The sequence below is a fragment of the Rhinoderma darwinii genome, unplaced genomic scaffold (genome assembly GCF_050947455.1).
Source record: "Rhinoderma darwinii isolate aRhiDar2 unplaced genomic scaffold, aRhiDar2.hap1 Scaffold_656, whole genome shotgun sequence".
In the NCBI taxonomy this organism is placed as follows: domain Eukaryota; kingdom Metazoa; phylum Chordata; class Amphibia; order Anura; family Rhinodermatidae; genus Rhinoderma; species Rhinoderma darwinii.
In genome coordinates this window covers 90,763-98,490 of record NW_027464212.1, presented here as the reverse complement: position 1 = coordinate 98,490, position 7,728 = coordinate 90,763, and the positions used below count along the sequence as shown (strand labels likewise).

General features: G+C 44.4%; 2 non-coding genes and 1 pseudogene across 2 annotated transcripts; all 3 read right to left on the bottom strand.

Annotated features, from left to right (window-relative positions):
• Nucleotides 1-1,855: 1,855 nt before the first annotated feature.
• LOC142727950 (U2 spliceosomal RNA) lies at nucleotides 1,856-2,046 on the bottom strand. Its single transcript, XR_012877377.1, has one exon. It is a non-coding gene; the product is annotated as a U2 spliceosomal RNA (small nuclear RNA).
• A 1,346-nt stretch (nucleotides 2,047-3,392) lies between these two features.
• Nucleotides 3,393-3,583, bottom strand: LOC142727949 (U2 spliceosomal RNA). The gene has a single exon (XR_012877376.1). It is a non-coding gene; the product is annotated as a U2 spliceosomal RNA (small nuclear RNA).
• Nucleotides 3,584-4,893: 1,310 nt separating this feature from the next.
• LOC142727889 (U2 spliceosomal RNA) lies at nucleotides 4,894-5,103 on the bottom strand (annotated as a pseudogene).
• Between the last annotated feature and the right edge of the window lie 2,625 nt (nucleotides 5,104-7,728).

Here is a 7,728-nt window from a genome sequence, read left to right as displayed (position 1 = left end):
GTCCGCCCGCTTGAGCCCCAGGAAGTCCAGCAGAATCACCTCCACAATGAAGCGAAGGTTCTTCCGCTGGCGATGGCCTTCTTCCACCTCGATGCGGACGGACTGGCGCAACCGGGTGTCCCCGGATGCAAATCCAAATGTATATGGCATTTTCAGTGCCTGGGGGCTAAGCCTGTCCCTTATAGCAGCAAGGGCTCAGATTCCACAATTAAGTGGAACCCTCCCCCAAGGCCAAGGATTAGGGTACCCCAGACACCTACGAAGCCCGATAAACGCCCTCGGAACGCTCTTAGAAAAACGCCTCAAGGCCGGTTGACCTCTTGGGTAAGGCGCGATCGCAACTCGTTGTCCGGGGGCTAAGCCCACTCCCCAAATAGCAGCAAGGGGGTGAAGTCTCTCTGTGAAAAGAGACGATCCCCCAAGGCCAAGGAGCAGGGTACCCCGGACACCTCCCAACAAAACCAGATGCAGAAATACTACACCTGATCTTGCCAAAAGGCCGAGAAGCGATAACCCGAGCGGCCCTTGCCTTGCCCGAGCCTGTCCCATACTGCTGTTCACCCCTTGCAGCGATTGATTCAGCCTACTCCTAGGCAATTCCATGGGGCCCTGCAGGCTCACACACATTTACAGCTACTAAGCGGGAGGGAGGTGAATAAAGGCCGGAGAGGAAGCTACACAGGATTTGCTTCTTTTGCTTGCACCACAATGCAGTGCTGAAAGAGGAGGAATCTACATAAAAACGCCTTCCTGGCAACGCCCAAATGCCCTCCTGCCATGCAGATAAACACTGGCAGCGGCAGCAAGTGCATGCCCACAGCCACCCCTTGTTCCTTCACACCTTGTATCAGCTGTAATCCAGTCCAGTCCAGTCCAGTGCTGCCTGCTGAGCAGCACTGACCAACACTGCCTGGGCCCAGGCTTTTATCTATCTCTGAGGCAGGCCCCATTATGATGTCAGAAAGCTGGCTCTGGAATCCTGAGGGCTCCACTATGACACGTGCAAAGTTCCGTCTGAACTTTATATAAGACGGTGCGGCTCAGTCAGTCACTCAGTGTTGCCTGAGAGGGCAACACTGCAACAGCCGGCCGCCAGGCTGTCTTTTTTTTGCACATTTATTTGCCTCCAGGAGGCCACAAGAGGGAGACAAGGGACTGCAAAATGGAAAATAGGCATCCACCAACTTTACAGACAACTTCTCTTTGCTCCTACAACCTCCATCCTTGCACAGTTTGTTATTCTTCCAGGTAACATAGTAACAAATCCAAATTGCTGCTCTCTTTGTAGGCAAGCAAGGGTTTGTTGCAACTGCAATTCTTACTTCTTCTTGGAAATGTAGGGACGACAGTACATTCCATCACATCCATCTAGTGTACACAGGTAGGTCCATTGTGGCGGGCGGGCTGCTTTAATGGCTGTTTGCTGTTCCCCCTACTCCACTCCACTATTTGACTGTGGTGCTGCATCAATCAATCAGTGGCTGGCTCAGGTGCAGCTCTTTAACCTACCTAAAAGGGAGGGCGGAGAGAAGACAAGGAAGGTGAATGAGCTGTTCCAATGTGAAATGCCGGAAACACAGAAACACAGAAGACACACACACACACACACACACACACACACACACACACACACACACACACACACACACACACACACACACACACAACAAGAGGTGGCAATGTATTAATTAATTGCATTTAATAAATGAGCTCATTATCACACATGACTGTACAAATGCATTGTCCAACAGGTGTTGAAATAATGGGATTAAAAGGGGAGATCCCATCAGAAAGACAAAAACAATAGCAAACACAAATAGCACTTTTGGAATCTGATTTTAGTCAACACATAAGGGAAGGGTGCACCGGTCCTGGAAATACTGCAATACCAGGTCAATGCGTGGAGTGGACAGAGCAAGCTCTATTTCCATCTCCCTGTTCTAAAAATCCATTTAATATATGGTCCCCAGATAGGGGACGTATCAGATATTAAACTGATAAGAACAGATACTACACTTGATCTTAGCCAAAAGGCCGAGAAGCGATAACCCGAGCGGCCCTTGCCTTGCCCGAGCCTGTCCCATACTGCTGTTCACCCCTTGCAGCGATTGATTCAGCCTACTCCTAGGCAATTCCATGGGGCTGCAGGCTCACACACATTTACAGCTACTAAGCGGGAGGGAGGTGAATAAAGGCCGGAGAGGAAGCTACACAGGATTTGCTTCTTTTGCTTGCACCACAATGCAGTGCTGAAAGAGGAGGAATCTACATAAAAACGCCTTCCTGGCAACGCCCAAATGCCCTCCTGCCATGCAGATAAACACTGGCAGCGGCAGCAAGTGCATGCCCACAGCCACCCCTTGTTCCTTCACACCTTGTATCAGCTGTAATCCAGTCCAGTCCAGTCCAGTGCTGCCTGCTGAGCAGCACTGACCAACACTGCCTGGGCCCAGGCTTTTATCTATCTCTGAGGCAGGCCCCATTATGATGTCAGAAAGCTGGCTCTGGAATCCTGAGGGCTCCACTATGACACGTGCAAAGTTCCGTCTGAACTTTATATAAGACGGTGCGGCTCAGTCAGTCACTCAGTGTTGCCTGAGAGGGCAACACTGCAACAGCCGGCCGCCAGGCTGTCTTTTTTTTGCACATTTATTTGCCTCCAGGAGGCCACAAGAGGGAGACAAGGGACTGCAAAATGGAAAATAGGCATCCACCAACTTTACAGACAACTTCTCTTTGCTCCTACAACCTCCATCCTTGCACAGTTTGTTATTCTTCCAGGTAACATAGTAACAAATCCAAATTGCTGCTCTCTTTGTAGGCAAGCAAGGGTTTGTTGCAACTGCAATTCTTACTTCTTCTTGGAAATGTAGGGACGACAGTACATTCCATCACATCCATCTAGTGTACACAGGTAGGTCCATTGTGGCGGGCGGGCTGCTTTAATGGCTGTTTGCTGTTCCCCCTACTCCACTCCACTATTTGACTGTGGTGCTGCATCAATCAATCAGTGGCTGGCTCAGGTGCAGCTCTTTAACCTACCTAAAAGGGAGGGCGGAGAGAAGACAAGGAAGGTGAATGAGCTGTTCCAATGTGAAATGCCGGAAACACAGAAACACAGAAGACACACACACACACACACACACACACACACACACACACACACACACACACACACACACACACACACACACACACACACAACAAGAGGTGGCAATGTATTAATTAATTGCATTTAATAAATGAGCTCATTATCACACATGACTGTACAAATGCATTGTCCAACAGGTGTTGAAATAATGGGATTAAAAGGGGAGATCCCATCAGAAAGACAAAAACAATAGCAAACACAAATAGCACTTTTGGAATCTGATTTTAGTCAACACATAAGGGAAGGGTGCACCGGTCCTGGAAATACTGCAATACCAGGTCAATGCGTGGAGTGGACAGAGCAAGCTCTATTTCCATCTCCCTGTTCTAAAAATCCATTTAATATATGGTCCCCAGATAGGGGACGTATCAGATATTAAACTGATAAGAACAGATACTACACTTGATCTTAGCCAAAAGGCCGAGAAGCGATAACCCGAGCGGCCCTTGCCTTGCCCGAGCCTGTCCCATACTGCTGTTCACCCCTTGCAGCGATTGATTCAGCCTACTCCTAGGCAATTCCATGGGGCCCTGCAGGCTCACACACATTTACAGCTACTAAGCGGGAGGGAGGTGAATAAAGGCCGGAGAGGAAGCTACACAGGATTTGCTTCTTTTGCTTGCACCACAATGCAGTGCTGAAAGAGGAGGAATCTACATAAAAACGCCTTCCTGGCAACGCCCAAATGCCCTCCTGCCATGCAGATAAACACTGGCAGCGGCAGCAAGTGCATGCCCACAGCCACCCCTTGTTCCTTCACACCTTGTATCAGCTGTAATCCAGTCCAGTCCAGTCCAGTGCTGCCTGCTGAGCAGCACTGACCAACACTGCCTGGGCCCAGGCTTTTATCTATCTCTGAGGCAGGCCCCATTATGATGTCAGAAAGCTGGCTCTGGAATCCTGAGGGCTCCACTATGACACGTGCAAAGTTCCGTCTGAACTTTATATAAGACGGTGCGGCTCAGTCAGTCACTCAGTGTTGCCTGAGAGGGCAACACTGCAACAGCCGGCCGCCAGGCTGTCTTTTTTTTGCACATTTATTTGCCTCCAGGAGGCCACAAGAGGGAGACAAGGGACTGCAAAATGGAAAATAGGCATCCACCAACTTTACAGACAACTTCTCTTTGCTCCTACAACCTCCATCCTTGCACAGTTTGTTATTCTTCCAGGTAACATAGTAACAAATCCAAATTGCTGCTCTCTTTGTAGGCAAGCAAGGGTTTGTTGCAACTGCAATTCTTACTTCTTCTTGGAAATGTAGGGACGACAGTACATTCCATCACATCCATCTAGTGTACACAGGTAGGTCCATTGTGGCGGGCGGGCTGCTTTAATGGCTGTTTGCTGTTCCCCCTACTCCACTCCACTATTTGACTGTGGTGCTGCATCAATCAATCAGTGGCTGGCTCAGGTGCAGCTCTTTAACCTACCTAAAAGGGAGGGCGGAGAGAAGACAAGGAAGGTGAATGAGCTGTTCCAATGTGAAATGCCGGAAACACAGAAACACAGAAGACACACACACACACACACACACACACACACACACACACACAACAAGAGGTGGCAATGTATTAATTAATTGCATTTAATAAATGAGCTCATTATCACACATGACTGTACAAATGCATTGTCCAACAGGTGTTGAAATAATGGGATTAAAAGGGGAGATCCCATCAGAAAGACAAAAACAATAGCAAACACAAATAGCACTTTTGGAATCTGATTTTAGTCAACACATAAGGGAAGGGTGCACCGGTCCTGGAAATACTGCAATACCAGGTCAATGCGTGGAGTGGACAGAGCAAGCTCTATTTCCATCTCCCTGTTCTAAAAATCCATTTAATATATGGTCCCCAGATAGGGGACGTATCAGATATTAAACTGATAAGAACAGATTTTTTTTTTTTTTTTTTTTTTTTTTTTCAACAAAGTTTTTTATTGGCAAAAATAATATATTTTACAGACTTTTTTTTAAAATTGAAACCACAAGATAAAATCAACAGCATAATACATGAATATTCATACATTTAAATGAATACAAAAGTAATAATAATAAGACCATTAATACAGATGTTATAATAAAAGTACAGAACAATAGCAGGATAAAATTTATACAGGGCATAAAAGACATAAAAGAATAAAACCATTTTTATTTACAATGTTATGGTATTCCACATTTGCAAACACCACATGGATGTTGCTTCTTTTACCCCTAGCTGCTTTTTGTCCCTAAGATAATAAATATACATTTCACTTAGGGCATATTTCACACAATTTTTAACGTCAATAAAATCATGTTTAAAAAGCAGAATGTTCCTAACCTTCCAAATGGCATTCTTAAAACAGTTTAAAATGATCCAACAGACCATTTGCTGTTTAAAACTTGGGCAGTTAAAAAGACCATAAAACACGTATTCAAATTTAAGATCTTTAAGACCGCAGGCCCATTTCAGCAATGGGCCTACCTTCCTCCAAACCTCCTGTGCATATGGGCAGTTCCAAAACAGGTGCATTATCGTCTCGTCGTCACCACACCTGTCTCTCGGGCACTTGGCTCTCGCCACCAGTCCTCGCCTATGCTGGAATTCACGAGTAGGGAGGCACTGGTGAACGATTGCCCAGGCAAGGTCCTTGTGCACATTTGCCATAAATTTCCCGAAAACGTTCCGCCACACCACCTTGGACCTTGCCTGTGAGAAATTTGAAACTGCCAGTGTATCCTCCTGCCGCCTACAGGAGAGTGACACTTTTTTCTGGTCCCCCAATATGTCAGGCTCCAATTCTTGGAGACCTAGGAGCCTGACAGTTTTTTCGAGCACCGCATATTGTTTTGGGGGACACAGAAGCACAGGAGAATTCAAAGGGACACGAAACCATCGTTTAAAAATCATGCCCGTAGCGTACTTTAAAAAGTAGCTAAAAATACCATCAGAATTATATATTTTAAAACAGAAGCAAAAGTATTTAATGTAAAAGAAGTTAAAAAGGTTAGGAACATCTCTCCCGCCATTGTCCTTACATCTGTACATAAAATCACGTTTTAGTTTTTCCATTTTGGAACCCCATAAAAACATAAAACAGATCCTGGTCACTTTTTTAATATATAAAATTGTTGGAGGGAAAACCATAGCTACATAAAGCATTATGGGTAATAAAACAGATTTAATTATTAAAACTTTTCCCTCCATGGTGAGATTTCTCAAATTCCACATTAAAACCTTTTTTTCCATTTTGGCAATTACTGAATCCCAATTGGGTCTCCCATCGTTTTCTTGATTAAAAACAATTCCTAAAATTTTTATCTGATCCTGCTGCATGTTAACTCCTGGTGTCACAGAGGAATCCCATACACCAGTATAAAAACAGTCACACTTATCAACGTTTAATTTAAAACCAGAGGCTTCACAAAAAAAGCCGGTGTTCCTCAATGCCCGTCTCATAGAAGCGGCGTCTGGGCATAGGACGGTGGCGTCATCCATATAGCCTAGGATTTTTACCTGGTTCCCCCTTCCTCCAGGTATGGGCACGCCTCTGATGACTTTATCATCTCTTATTAGGGTGAACAGAGGTTCTATGGCACAAATAAAAAGGAGCGGAGACAACGGGCACCCCTGTTTCACCCCTGATAAAAGAGGAACACCTTTAGTTAAAAATCCGTTGATAGAAATTTGGCTAAAACAGGATCGATATAAAAGCTTAATACGTGTTAAAATAATTTCAGGAACAGCCATCTTTTTAAGAACCATAAAAAGATATTCATGGGAGACCCGGTCAAAAGCCTTCTCGAAATCTAAGGATAAAATAGCAAGGCTTTGACCCCTTTCTTTAAAATACCAAATGATGTCACGTAAAATATTCAGGGACTCAGTAATTGACCTCCCAGGTACCCCACATACCTGGTTTGGATGGATTAATTTATGAATAAAAGGTTTAAAACGGATTGTTATTAGTTTAGCTAAAATTTTACAATCAACGTTTAAAAGAGTAATAGGGCGCCAGTTTTTTAACTGGTCCCTCTCACCTTTTTTAAAAATTAAGGACACAATCCCCCTCCTCCAGGAAGGGGGCAGCTCTTCAGTAATAAAAACTTCCTTATACAATAAAAACATGTCATTCTTTAAAATTTCCCAAAAAGCATGATAAAATTCGATGGGCAGACCATCTTCCCCAGGAGCTTTCCCATTAGAAAAACTTTTAAAAGCAAATAAAAGTTCCTCCAAGGTAATATTACGGGATAAAACTTCCTGGTCTAAAATATCTAGCTTGGCATCAAGGGAATTAAGAACATGTTCTAAAAAGGAAGGATCAATATTTTTCTTGTTAAAAAGAGATTGGTAGAAATTAAAAGCAGAATTTAAAATGCCGACCATAGTGGTTTCTCCTTCAAGGTTTAAAATGACATCTCGTTTATCCATTACCTTTTTGAAGAAGAACCGGGAACACTTCTCGCCATCCTCGAGGTGCTTTACATGTGAATTAAAAATTATTTGTTTCCCTTTCTCTTCTATGGCATATTTTATTTCAGCTTTAAGATTTAAGATATCATCATCAACATCCATACCAATCTCCTTCAATTT